General features: G+C 33.4%; 2 long non-coding RNA genes across 3 annotated transcripts; one reads left to right on the top strand and one right to left on the bottom strand.

The window, feature by feature from the left end:
* Nucleotides 1-6,875: 6,875 nt before the first annotated feature.
* LOC110914779 lies at nt 6,876-7,862 on the bottom strand. Its single transcript, XR_002578584.2, has 2 exons — nt 7,471-7,862; nt 6,876-7,233 (listed from the first exon to the last, which is right to left on the bottom strand). It is a non-coding gene; the product is annotated as an uncharacterized LOC110914779 (long non-coding RNA).
* LOC110914778 lies at nt 7,047-12,577 on the top strand. Of its 2 annotated transcripts, XR_002578583.2 has the most exons (3): nt 7,047-7,168; nt 10,726-10,814; nt 12,407-12,577. It is a non-coding gene; the product is annotated as an uncharacterized LOC110914778 (long non-coding RNA). The 2 variants fall into 2 exon arrangements; XR_004880890.1 differs by having other exon boundaries at nt 10,726-12,577.
* The last annotated feature ends 317 nt before the right edge of the window (nt 12,578-12,894 follow it).

Here is a 12,894-nt window from a genome sequence, read left to right as displayed (position 1 = left end):
GTTGATAAGTTGAAGCGTCAAATAGCCGATTAGAACAGGATAACAACAAGTTAAAAAGTTATCATGCGTCATCATATGTGCTTGAAAGAATTTTCAACATAAAACCGGGTGATGATGATTCTGAGAAAAATAAAAAGGGTATTGGTTCAAAGTATCATCAAGTTCTTCCACTGGAAAAGTTTGCATTTTATGATTATGAGAAAGTCGAAAAAGCTTTCAACATGGTCGATCAATTGCCAGATAACATTGACATAACCTATTCCAAATCTGATGATTCAAGTGATTCAGAGGTGGTAGGTAAGGTTGTTGAAAGTGTGTTGTAAGAAGAGTCGGTTGAAACAGGTAAATCTGAATCACAGGATGAAAATGAAGGTAGTTTTCATGAAGAATATCTGAAAAACTCAAAATCTGAGAAAAATTTGAATGATGATTCAAAAGGGTTGGTTTATACCATGATTGGATCGGACAAATTATTCTTAGATATTGTATTCCTGATTCAGAATGTGATTTCAAAAAAGATTGATAAAGTTTTCAAAATGGTTGAAATTGAAAATTCTGAAATTCTAAAGTTTGCTGGAAAAGGTCACAGAACTTTTTATAACAAACTTGGTTACAAAAAGAAAAACATGAAGGCTGGGTTGGGTTATAACAAGAAACAAAGTTGGAATAAAAATGAAAAATCAAATTATTAGAAAAAGACAAACTTTGTTCACGGAATAAGTTTCGAAGAAGAGAAATAACTCCAATTTAGACGACAGTCTAATGAAGAGTTCTATGCTCAGAAAAAGCAACAACAGGTCAAAGATGTATAAAAAAGAACATGCTTCAAATACGATCAAACAGGACATCTTGCTCGCAAGTGTCCAAATCTGAAACCAGTTGGTGTTGAAACGAAAAAGAAGTCTGATGATGTTGAGAAACAGAAATCTGAGGATGTGAAACAAAGGTAAACCAGATTTGATTCAAAACAAACTTGGAGGTACAACACCAACAAGATTGCTTCGAATCAAACTTGGAAATCAAATCCAGATAGGGTTGATTCAAGACAAACCTGGAATTCTCACATACCCAAATTTAGAACAACACAAAGTTGGAAAACAACGGTTGATGCAACAAAACCAAACCAGTTTTGGAAACCAACTGTTATTCAGAATCAAAATGTTCAAAAAGATTCACATTTTTACAAAAGAGGTACTCCAAAAGGTCAAACATGGTCTGTTAAGAAACAAATCGCTTCGGTAAATGATGAAAAAGTTGAAGTCAAAATTGACAAAGTCTTCGTACAAAATGACAAAGATTTTCCGAAGTTAAATGATGCATTTTGTGTTGAAATGCCTAAGGTCAAACAGACCTGGGCTAAATTGTTCAAATAATTCAAAAGTTGAATGTGCAGGTGCTCAAGAAAATTGAAGACTGTGAGAATGAAAATCGGAGCAGCCTGGCACAACGAGAAGAGAAGGCTGCTGGTCCTTGCGATTGTTGAACAGGGAGTTTGTGTTTTTGTAAATAAATAAACCATATTTCAAAACCCTAAAAATTGAAAATTTAAAAACCAAAATATGTTTTTATTTCGTCAAAAACTGAAAAATAAAAAATATGTTTGTTTTTAAATTTGTAAAAAATTCTAAAATTCAAAAATTTGTTGAGTGAATACGCCGAAACCCTCACGGCTGAACAAACATGATTAAGTTCACAAGATTGAAAAACGATTTTCAAAATGTAAAATATCAATGTGTTGTAAATCATGGGGGTACGTTATATTTTCTGCAAAACAGAGCATGAGAAGCAGAAAATGGATGGCGAGACAAAGCTATCAGTATCAGGTTGTCAAATTTTCTTTAAATGGTTTTGAATTTTAGGGGGAGTAAGAAATTGTCAGAAAATCCAAAAACATTAGAAAATTTGAAAAAAGCCAAAAAACATGATAAAATTCGAAAATGAGTTTTTGCGAAAAACGAGGAAATGATAGTACATCAGTAGACAATCACAGTACACTAAAGAATTGAAAAGTTAAAATGTGATAAACGGTCTCACTAATGATATGCTAGTAGGTTTTTACACGTTTAGTAGATTGTTTTCGAGATATAAACCTAAATATCAAATACTTACTTATCTCGTGGGGAACATCTCTCGGATATATGGGTAACCCCCAAAATCTTGTTTGAGAGATTGCCTGATTCTGAGATACTAGGTCTTTATACTGTTTGATATCTGGGGTATTATACCTGGTCTTCTGATATTGTGGAAGCAATGGCCCAGACCTCGTATAATACTTTACTCGCTTTTAAAAGCTTACCCTCTACACAAAAAATTGAAAAATATCGAAAGATATGAGTCAATTGCAGTTGAAGAAAAGACCCCCTAAAGGGAACACACCTAAAGTCGAGCCTTCATCTCTTTGACTGAACGGAAGTTCATACCTGAGCTCTCAATGTCTCGCACTAACCCAGAGTACAGATATCAAATTGGTATACTCACCTGTAAGACTGAATCTAGGGAATTTTGATACGGGAGTATATTCTGAGGTGGGACACGCGAATAAGTTTAAGTCTTTAAAACACTAATCTCGTATCTCGAATCAATTGAACTTTGTGTGAAAATTTAAGTGGATCAGTATACTGACAATCTAAGTGAATTGTTTAGAACTTAAAGTGTTTAAAGCTCAACGGTACTAGTGATTTGTCATAAACTGATATGATCCTCTGACGCGAACTCAAACAAAAATATTGTCTGTAAATATGTTTGTAAATACTTCTTTACTGCTTTATGTTTTATAAAAATTCAAAAAGATTTTGTTTTTGCTTTATTTTCAACAACCGATGTCTGAAAGCCGAGTTTCAAAATCTAAGTATGCTGATCGTGTTTCTGAAAATAAACAAGTTCATTAATTTGAAACTTGAAGTTTTTTTTAAATAAAAAAAACAGTGTGTGAAATCTCCAAGGCCATTAAGTTGGACTTGGATGATTAACTGTCAGGGATTTGGATGATCAAATTGTTAAAATCTGCTGTAAAGAGCTAGTTTTTGATGTTGGATTTTTAATATGGTCAAATCTTTAAAGCAATTTGATAGGGGGAGTGAAATCAAGATAATCCTGGATATATTCATATTATTGTATTTTAGAGTCAGGGTCTTGATTAAAAGTTTAAAAGAGCCAGGTTACGTTTCCTGGACAAACCGAAAATGTTTTCACTGGAGAAATATTTTAGCTTATGCTGAGAGAGAGCCAGGATCTTCAATCCTGGATGTTCAAAACATTTTCACTTATAAATGTTTGAGAATTGCAGATGTAGTACCAGATTACGATTACGATCCCGATAGCCGAGTCTAAGGGGGAGCATGCACTCAAGGAGCCAGGTAACTGTCCTGAAGGAGCTTGTATCCGGAAAGCCAGATGTCGATCCCAAAAGCACGGAAGCTTGACAAAAGGGGGGAGCCTGAAGAGTTAAAAGAAAGGAGGAACTGAAGCTGAAGACAGATCCACGAGGAGTCCGTTCGAGCAAGAGGGAGTCTTTGTTGCTGAAGATGTGATAAAGTTTCAAGAAGATTCAGAGAGAGAGAAAGACAAGACGCTACGAGATTGACTGCGGCAATATCCAAGGGGGAGTCTGTTAGTGCAATAATGTCTATCGCCTCCGTCAATCCAGTTCGTAGCATGAAACTGAAGAAAACAAGCCTTTTAGTGTTATATTTAGAGTAAAAGGCAAGGTGGCATTTATGTAATTAATAAGAACTTTCATTAAGCCCCTTGGCCTATAAATATGAACCTAATGTCTTAGTTTAAGGACTTTTGCCATTTTGGAGATCGGAGAGCTTGTTGCTTAGAGAGAGAAACTAGAGAGAGAAAGCGCTCAAGGTGATTCGTGGTGCTTTGTACGTTTTCAGATTATCAATGGAATCACGTTTATAGTACAATCTTGTGTTCGGTCACGTTCGTGTACAGATTCCGCACGTTACACGAGTCGGTTCGCAATCGTTACGGTGTCAAAACCGATCCTACAATGATTGATTATAATGAAACTTTTATAATTAATCCAAAGTTGATTTTTTTTAAATAGGTCTTGTGGTTTTTGAAGAAGGACATGAATAAGAATAAGTTTTGTAATGAAAGATAATGAAATTTAGAATTTTTTTAATAAGAATTACTATATATTACTATATATTATTATTATTACTATATATTACTATTATTACTATATATTATTATTATTACTATTACTATTACTATATATTAATATTACTGTATATTAATAAAGGAAATGAAATGAATAGTGATTTTAATATTATAATAATATATAGTTTTTAATATTTTATTATTTTAATATTATAATATTATAATAATAGTTGTTTTCTTTACTTTTTATATTATAATAGTATATAGTTTTTAATACTTTTATTATTTTAGTATTATAATAGTAGTTGTTTTCTTTACTTTTTAACTTTAATCTTTTTTTTTCATATCAAGGGTTGGGATAAGTTTGGTGTCAACCGGTATCGAACTAGTATTGGTATCTAAAATATCGGGACGGTTCTGTTCGGTATCAGTCCATGAAGGTAAAATTCGGCACTAATACAGAAAACGTCAAAAGTTGGTGCCGAATTGATATTGGAAATCTTTTGGTTCGGGAAATTCAGTGCTGCTACCCGGTACCATTTGCTCATCCCTGATCACTGTACCGTACGAACAACGGTATCGTACAACTTTTTTTTGTTGATTTTCTTCAACTTTTAATTTTTTCTTTTTTTAGTTTTAGGGGTAAGGATGAGCCCGGTGCCAACCGATACAGAATCGGTACTGATACCGAAAATAGCGGTTACGGTACCAGTATATGAAGGTAAAAAACGGTAGTGAACCGGTACCAGGAATGCCAAAAGTCGGTACCGAATTGGTACTTAAGATTTTTCGGTTCGGCAAATTTGGTACCGGTACCCAGAACAATTTGCTCATCTCTGACCACGGGTTTCATACGAACAACATCGTTACCATACAACTTTTTTGGTTGATTTTCTTTCGGTTATCTTTTAGTGTTTTTTTCTACATTTTCTTTTTATTCTTGTCTGCAGTTCCATTCGCAACACGCTCGTAGTGATTTCAAAACACATGTAAACACAAACTAAATAACAAAAGAAATTCGCTGCAACGCGGCGAACTTCTTTAAACCTAGTTTATCTAACAAAGATCTAAATAAGTAAACTATACTAGAAGTGGTATGTCGTGCTTCACGGTTGGGACACATCGATTTTAAACAAAATTTAAATATAAATGTAGACCAAACAGTAAATATAACACCAATAATAAAAAACTTTAAACTAAAATATTAGAAAATAAAAAAATAAAGCATAAAAAGTTTTAGTATCCCCCAACCCCAATCAATTCTAGGAGGTTCAGTTTATTTTTTGCCCCAACTCGATTTCTAGCCCAAACCGATTTTGCAAAAACTAGTTCTAAACAGGGATGAGATTTTTTACTGAAATATCGGTATTGTACCGTTACCGTACCGATTTTAAACGGTACCGGTATCGGTAATAGATTTTTTGAAATTCGGTATCGGTAAAAAACGGTACCGGTGTTTTTCGGTAAATACCGGTCTTAATACCGAATTTAATAATGAATTCCAAGGGGTTTTTAGATTGGATTGAAGATGCGATAAATATGTAAAACGAAAGTGGAAAAGGGAAAATGCAAAGCGATTAGCGAGATTAAACCAATATCAAATTTCTTTTGTTTAGTTATTTTTAATCAATTATGATGTTTTTTTAGACATGTTGGAATTTGGATGTTATAAGTCGAACTCATGGATGTTTACCTTTTGATTTTTTTACTACTTAATATGTTTACCTTTTGTTTACATTCCTCTATATATTACTCTAGTTCAATTAATAATGGATGGTTGGGTTGCACATGATATTTTTTAGGTAAAACAATGGATGACACCAAAGCGGTACCAATGTGGTAAAGTATCGAAATACCGGTACCGATACCGAATCTATAAATACGGTACGGTAATCGGTATCCACATTTCCTCAATTTCGATAACGGTATTTACGGTATCGTTATCGGTACGGTACCGATATCGTACCGATCTCATCCCTAGTTCTAAACCTTCTTAAATAACCCGAACCATTTTTGAAGCCGAAACGATTTGATAAAAGAAAAAAAGTCGGCGGGATTCTCTTAGTTATAAAAAAAAGCATCTGAACATATGGATTACCATTCTATCCTAAAGACCATAATATGCACATTTACTATTAACAAAATCAAAGTGATTAATATTTTTATTCGACAAAACATTTTGATAAAAACATAACATTGAACTCTATTGCCCATAGCTTTCTAGCCTAGTGGCATCTTGGTAGTGAGATAAGGCTTTGAGATCAATATGTCCTGGTTTTAATTCCCACTAGAGTGGTTTTTCCATATTTATTGGGTTTCCTCCTGAATTGGTATATACGCATTATGCCTAGTGGAGATGAATATGATTGGGTGGTTCCGCTGGTGGAACAATGATACTCCAGTGGTCCGTCAGTGATCCAAATTTGTCGTTAAAAAAAGACATTGAATTTTATTTTGAGAAATTCATGGAGTTGTTTTTATCATTTATAGAAAAATTAAATGACATTTTAAATATAAAAATATCTGTAAATATTACCGTTGGACTTCTATTAAAAAGAATTCGTTAGAAAAAATTATTAAATGACATCTTAGTTACAAAAACCAGTAAATCTGTAAAATTAAAAGGAATTAATTTGGATACTTTTTCCAATGAAAGGAAAATGAAAAGAAATAATATCTCATAAATTGAAATCAAGAAAATTTATGTTTAAATTAAGTTAGTTAATGGTGCTTTTAAATGCCCTGAATATATATCTAAAAAATTGAACTCAAGAAAATTTATGTTTATGTTATAAAAGCAATATACAAACCCCACCAAATAACTGTTTTGGGCAGTTACACAATAACTCCCATCATAACCATCATAACCGTTTAGTTAGTTACACATAAGTATATATTATTGTATTGAATGATGAGATGAGTACTTGTTCAGAAAATTACAATTCAATTTGCTAAAATTTCTTATCACGTTATCAGCACGAAGATTCTCCATTGGGATTCGGATTCATCAAACATCGTTTTTGGATTCCGAACATCTTCGTTCCTCATAATCCGGGTACACATCCATTCTTCACAATATGATATATAAATTTCCCGGTCTACTGGATAATATCTATAAACCTGTATTTCAAAAGTAAGATGCACAAATTTAGATTTCACAAAGTGATAACTGAAAAGGGATATATTCTGTATGCTTCTAGGGATTTTTTAATCATTCTTTGGATCTATAGAAATAGGATTTTCTTTATGTGAACTTTACAACTCTCCGGCGACTGTCCTCAATCGCCAACCGGCACAACGACGGTCACTGCCGCCACAAACAACCGAACAAAACACATCATAAATAAATTTTCTGACCTGAAAATTTTTCTCCGGTGATCGGCGATGCAAGGCGGACCGTTCGTAACTTGCAAATCCTTGTTCGGTAAGTATTAATACCCAAACCAAAAACCCAATCGGCATCTTGTTCTTGCTCTCTGTTACCGAGCACCAAAAGCTTTGTTCTTGTTTTTTTTTCCTTTTTCGGCGGGCCACCACCGTGAAACCCAAACCGTTGACGTTTAAATCGGCACGACCATCCCACCAGAATGAAACCTGCAACTACCACCCTCTAATCTCTCATTGCAGGTCCTTGTTCTCTGTTCACCAGTCGATCATCACTCTAGAATCAGACATAGCCAGAGATCTGGTGGGTATTTTTTTAACAAGATGAATTATAAAGTAATAAACCCCTCTCTAATATATGAGTATGTAAAGTGACTTAAATGATTTTACAAAACCAGTTGCCAATAAATAGTTTTACACGCTCATGGTTTTTACTTAAATAGTTAAATGGTTTACATCTCTTTCTCTTTGATGGTTTCCGTAAAACCATCATCACGTGATTAAACCCTAAAGTAAAAGATACTTGTCAGTAAAATGTTATTTTGTATTTTATATAGCTTCATAGTATTGATTTCTTAGAAGAATTAAATAATAAATAAATAAATTAAACTATGATATCATTTATCTTCGGTCTAAGTTATACTTATGTTTGGAGGCATTTTATTGTTATTGGTTTTCTTTTTATAATCAAGTCATTTAAATATATTTAACTCAATGAGGCTTGAAAGGATTCTGGAGATAGTCTAATGCTTTAGAAACATAATACCTTTTCTTTGATCAATATCTCTTATATTAAGAGATGCTTCACATGATATCTGTACTCCATCACAAATATAATATATTTGTTTTATTTTTTTTCTCTTGATAAGAGGTAAAATTACACAATGCTAATAAAATATTATTATTTGTATTATTATGAAATAAAATCTACGATTATTTAATTTAAATTACCAATTGCCACTTTATTATTATAATAATGACATCATATATCAATTTGTTGGCTAATGTCCTTGGTATATTATCTATTGTAATGTAATTGCAACAAAGAAAATAACCATAATCAAAGTAAATATACCCCCTACAAATTGCATTTGCAGATGCACACAACTCTCTAAAACTCACTGTGAATGGGTTCATTTAAGGCTATGAGATCTTAAAATTGTTAGTGAATACAATTCTGCCCTTTTTCGCATCACTGCTAAATTTAAATTATGCGGTGAACAAATCACCGATGAAGAAATGTTAGAGAAAACTTTCTCAACGTTCCACTCATCAAACATGCTCCTCGCGCAGTATTACAGAGAACGTAAATTTACAAAATATACTGATCTAATACCATTTTTGTTGGTCGCGGAGCAAAATACCAAGCTCCATCTACAAAATCAGTAAATGCGACCCGTTATTTAATGTTTTCTAGACGGTATTTTTTTGAAACTAATATTATGTTTCATTTAAAACCTAGTGATGTTTGATTCATAGTTGTATGATTTTTTTTATCATACTCAAACATGCAATTTCTTATATTAATGCGTTTTATAATTTCCAGAAGAATTATGTATACCAGCTCCCGCAGAGCTATTATTGGTGATGAATGTCTGGTAGATAGCGGTAGTACTAACACTATTCTCAAAGATATGAATTTTTTCTCTGAGTTGTCTCCGGCAGAGACACCGATTAGTACTATATGGTGTCAGTAACCTTATCGAAGGCTCCGGCAGAGCACACATAACATTATCTTCGGGTACCAAATTAAATATTGATAATGCATTATATTCTAGTAAATCCAGAAGAAATTTACTTAGCTTTAAAGATATTCGAAAAAACGGTTACCACCTAAAAAACAATATCTGAAAATAATATTGAATATCTTCAAATCACTTCAAACAAAAATGGCAAAGAAACACTTGTTGAACAATTAGAAGCCTTATCCTCTGGATTATATTGTACTCATATCAATCCTATCGAATCATACATGGTGAGTAACCAAAAAGCTATTAGATAAATATACATTTAATATATGGCATGACCGTCTAGGTCACCTGTAACACCCCGAAAATGGGTTTGGTAATCAGACTCCGTTAATACTAAAAGATGGGTAAAATACCGTTAGTGGTAAAAGTAAACCCGGTGAATATTAGGAATTTAATGGATAAACCTAATATTAAATCAAAAGTGAATAAATGCTTGAGAAAATAAAGTTATGAAAGGCCCGAGTTAACTTGACTTAAAATATAACGGGTTATAACTTCCCGAACCTATTAAGTTAACTAGGGATAATTAACCTAGTTACTAGTATGAGGCCAAGTGATAAATGGTAAGTTGTAGCTTCAAATGATCAAAACAAAACATGGGGGACTAAGGTTGCCTAGTGAAGAAACTTGTTTTAATTAAATCAAATAATAAAACACAACACACACTAAGAGTGTGTGTGTGTGTGCGTACGACCAGGAGGGGCTCCAAGGAGCCAAACCCTAACTTGATCAATTACATCAAATTGAGGATGGATTCTAGCCTTAAATCATTGCATGAACACAAATTCGTGATCACCTAAGCTAGGAGATCACAAGGTATGTCAAATTTTGTAATTTGGTGATGTTTTGAATTCATGGTGAACACCAAAAATCGAAATTTCTGTGATGAATATTGTATATATGATTGATATTGGGTTGAATCTATGACTAGAAACAAACCCTAGATGCAAACTTGTAGAATTGTGCCACAAACTAGTGATTAGCCAATTACCCAAGTATGAGCCTAGTGGGTTTTGTATATTATGATGAACACTTGAATCAGAGTGTTAAATTGATGAATAATTGATGTTATGATACTAGTACTCGGTGTAATTCATGAACACTAGACATGGAGGGTTGATTTTGATGTAAATCTTGGTGAAAATAACTAGTTATGAACTAGTTAGTAAATATGTAAAACTATGCACTTTAGGTGTTTGATAAAATGCCAAGGAGAAAGCCAAATGTTGAAATTTAGAACGAAACGCTTATTTGAATAATATGGCTAGTTAAATGAAATACGAAACAAGAAGAGTTCTAATCATCATGTTGATTTAGACTTAATGTTGTAAACCATGTGATTGAAAGTAGTTAACCTTGATAAACTAAGTTAACTAATCATGAAGTCGAATAATAGCTTCGACATAGAAAATAAGTGAGGTGGAATAGTCGTGATTGTTAATGACTAACTTAACCGCCTTGTAAATGATGACAATAGTTTGACGCTTGACAAGCTCGTTGGGAGCTTGTGGATGAAGCGGGTCAAACGGATCAAGAACGGAAGGAAAAGCATGGCATGGATGCGAGGTAAGTATATCTTACACTAGTCATAAAATTAGAATATTCTTTCGTCGTATTAGTTACGAAAAAGACAAACATTTAATTGAGATATGGTGTTCCGACGTGTAGTCGTACGGAACAAAATAATCAAATATGATAAGGAAACACGATGATGGCTAAGAATGATTTAAATCTGAAATTCGAACATGTTATGACGAATGAAACATGAACTTTTAATGGTTAACATATAAGGTGAATCATAATAATCATTAAGGGCGAAATGATAACTTGACAATCTGAAAATGGTAATTGGTCATTTAGACCGAACGGGTCAAAAGGGGAAAGTATCACCCTTTGACAATATTGACTAATGGGTTGTCAAGTTGTGTGATTTCAGAAAGTAAATAGCAAATGGATGTTTACATCGCTATCACTTAGTAACCATTAAAGCGAGGTATTGAGACGAGTCAATATATTGACCCGAGCCAGGTATGTATAATGATACAACTCATCATGTAGAAATTGGAATTCTATAACAGTTATACTAGGTCAAAATAAGATGTTCGGTCATCTTTTAAGTAAGGCAAATAAATTAAGTTATGTTTAAGGTGTTTTAGAAACATCTTGATTTCTAAACAAAATATAGTTAAAAGGTCGGAATTTGGGATCAAACATGTACTAATAGTCCTTCGTCGTAAAAGAAGGACTAAAATTGACTAAAACGCCCTTGTAAGCGAAATTGAGCAAACAATCCATAAAGGTTGTTTGGAAATAAGCGATAAGATGAAATAAATTCTTTGAATAAGTACGAAAAGCAAAAGACGTAAAATATTGGTCAAATGTCTCTGTAAAGAGTCTTTACCGTAAAATAGTGATTCGAAGTGTAAAATTTGGAATGAATAAATCACCACATTGAATCCACCACAATTATAGTTGTGGTGGAAGGTCATTTGATAAGAAATATGGACATATGTATTTAGAAACGAGTGAAAGAGATTGGTGCTTAAAATATGCTTAAATACCCTTAACGGGTCAAAATGAGCATTTGGGTAAGAATGGGTTTAAGAAGGTATATAAACCTATAATTTGAAACCTATTATGTTAAACATTATTGAACTTGATAGGTTTATGAGAAATAAGGCTCAAACAAACTTGTTTGTTGAGAAAAATCGAACGGGTCAAAATTTGGTAAAAAGGTAATAAGCCGAAGACTTAAAAGTCTGAAATTTTATTATACCGGATGTTGGATTTTAACTCCATAAGGTGGAGAGTTAAATTACAATCACGCAGGAAGAAACGGTAGGTCAAACTGTCAAGCGGTTTGAAAGACACGAAAGATTTCGTGTCAAAAACGACAAATTGGAAAGGTTGGATGCAGGGGCCACCGTAACTTACAGTGCCACCGTAAGTTACGGTGGAGTTGATATAGTTACGGTAGAATACCCCTGAGTTACGGTGGAATATTTGACATTCAGGGGCTACCGTAAATTACGGTACCCACCGTAATTTACGGTGGACCCTGTAATAAAAATATATTTTTAATTAGTTTCGCTTCGTGGACTCGTTTGGACACGTTTAAAACCAGTACGACTAAAGCATTTCATGTTTATGAAATGTAGGTACCTTTGGGACGCAGGAAGACGATCAAGCTCAGCGAAGAACCGAACACGATATAGATACACGCTTCCGCACATTGCCACGTTGTAAATTTTAAACAACGAACTCAATTACGTTATGTTGGATAACTTATGATTTGTAAAAGTTTTAATAAACCCGCATTTTGTACAGTATGTGTGGTCTTAACTACACATCTAATTGTGGTATTTTCACGTAAAATTGTAATTTAGTAACTAGGGTGTTACATCACCCCGGTAGCATAATGATGAGACGAATAATCAAAAGTGCAACCGGGCACCCTCTTAAAAACTTAAAAGTTTTGCTACCACAAGACTTATTATGTGCAGCATGCTCTCTGGGCAAACTTATAACTAGGCCCTCACAAACTAAATTGATACATGAAACCCCATAATTTTTAGAAAGAATCCAAGGGGATATTTGTGGGCCTATTCATCCTCCGTGTGGACCATTCTGCTATTTCTTGGTCTTA

This window comes from Helianthus annuus, chromosome 15, assembly GCF_002127325.2.
Source record: "Helianthus annuus cultivar XRQ/B chromosome 15, HanXRQr2.0-SUNRISE, whole genome shotgun sequence".
Lineage (NCBI taxonomy): Eukaryota > Viridiplantae > Streptophyta > Magnoliopsida > Asterales > Asteraceae > Helianthus > Helianthus annuus.
This window is presented reverse-complemented; position numbering and strand designations above follow the sequence as displayed.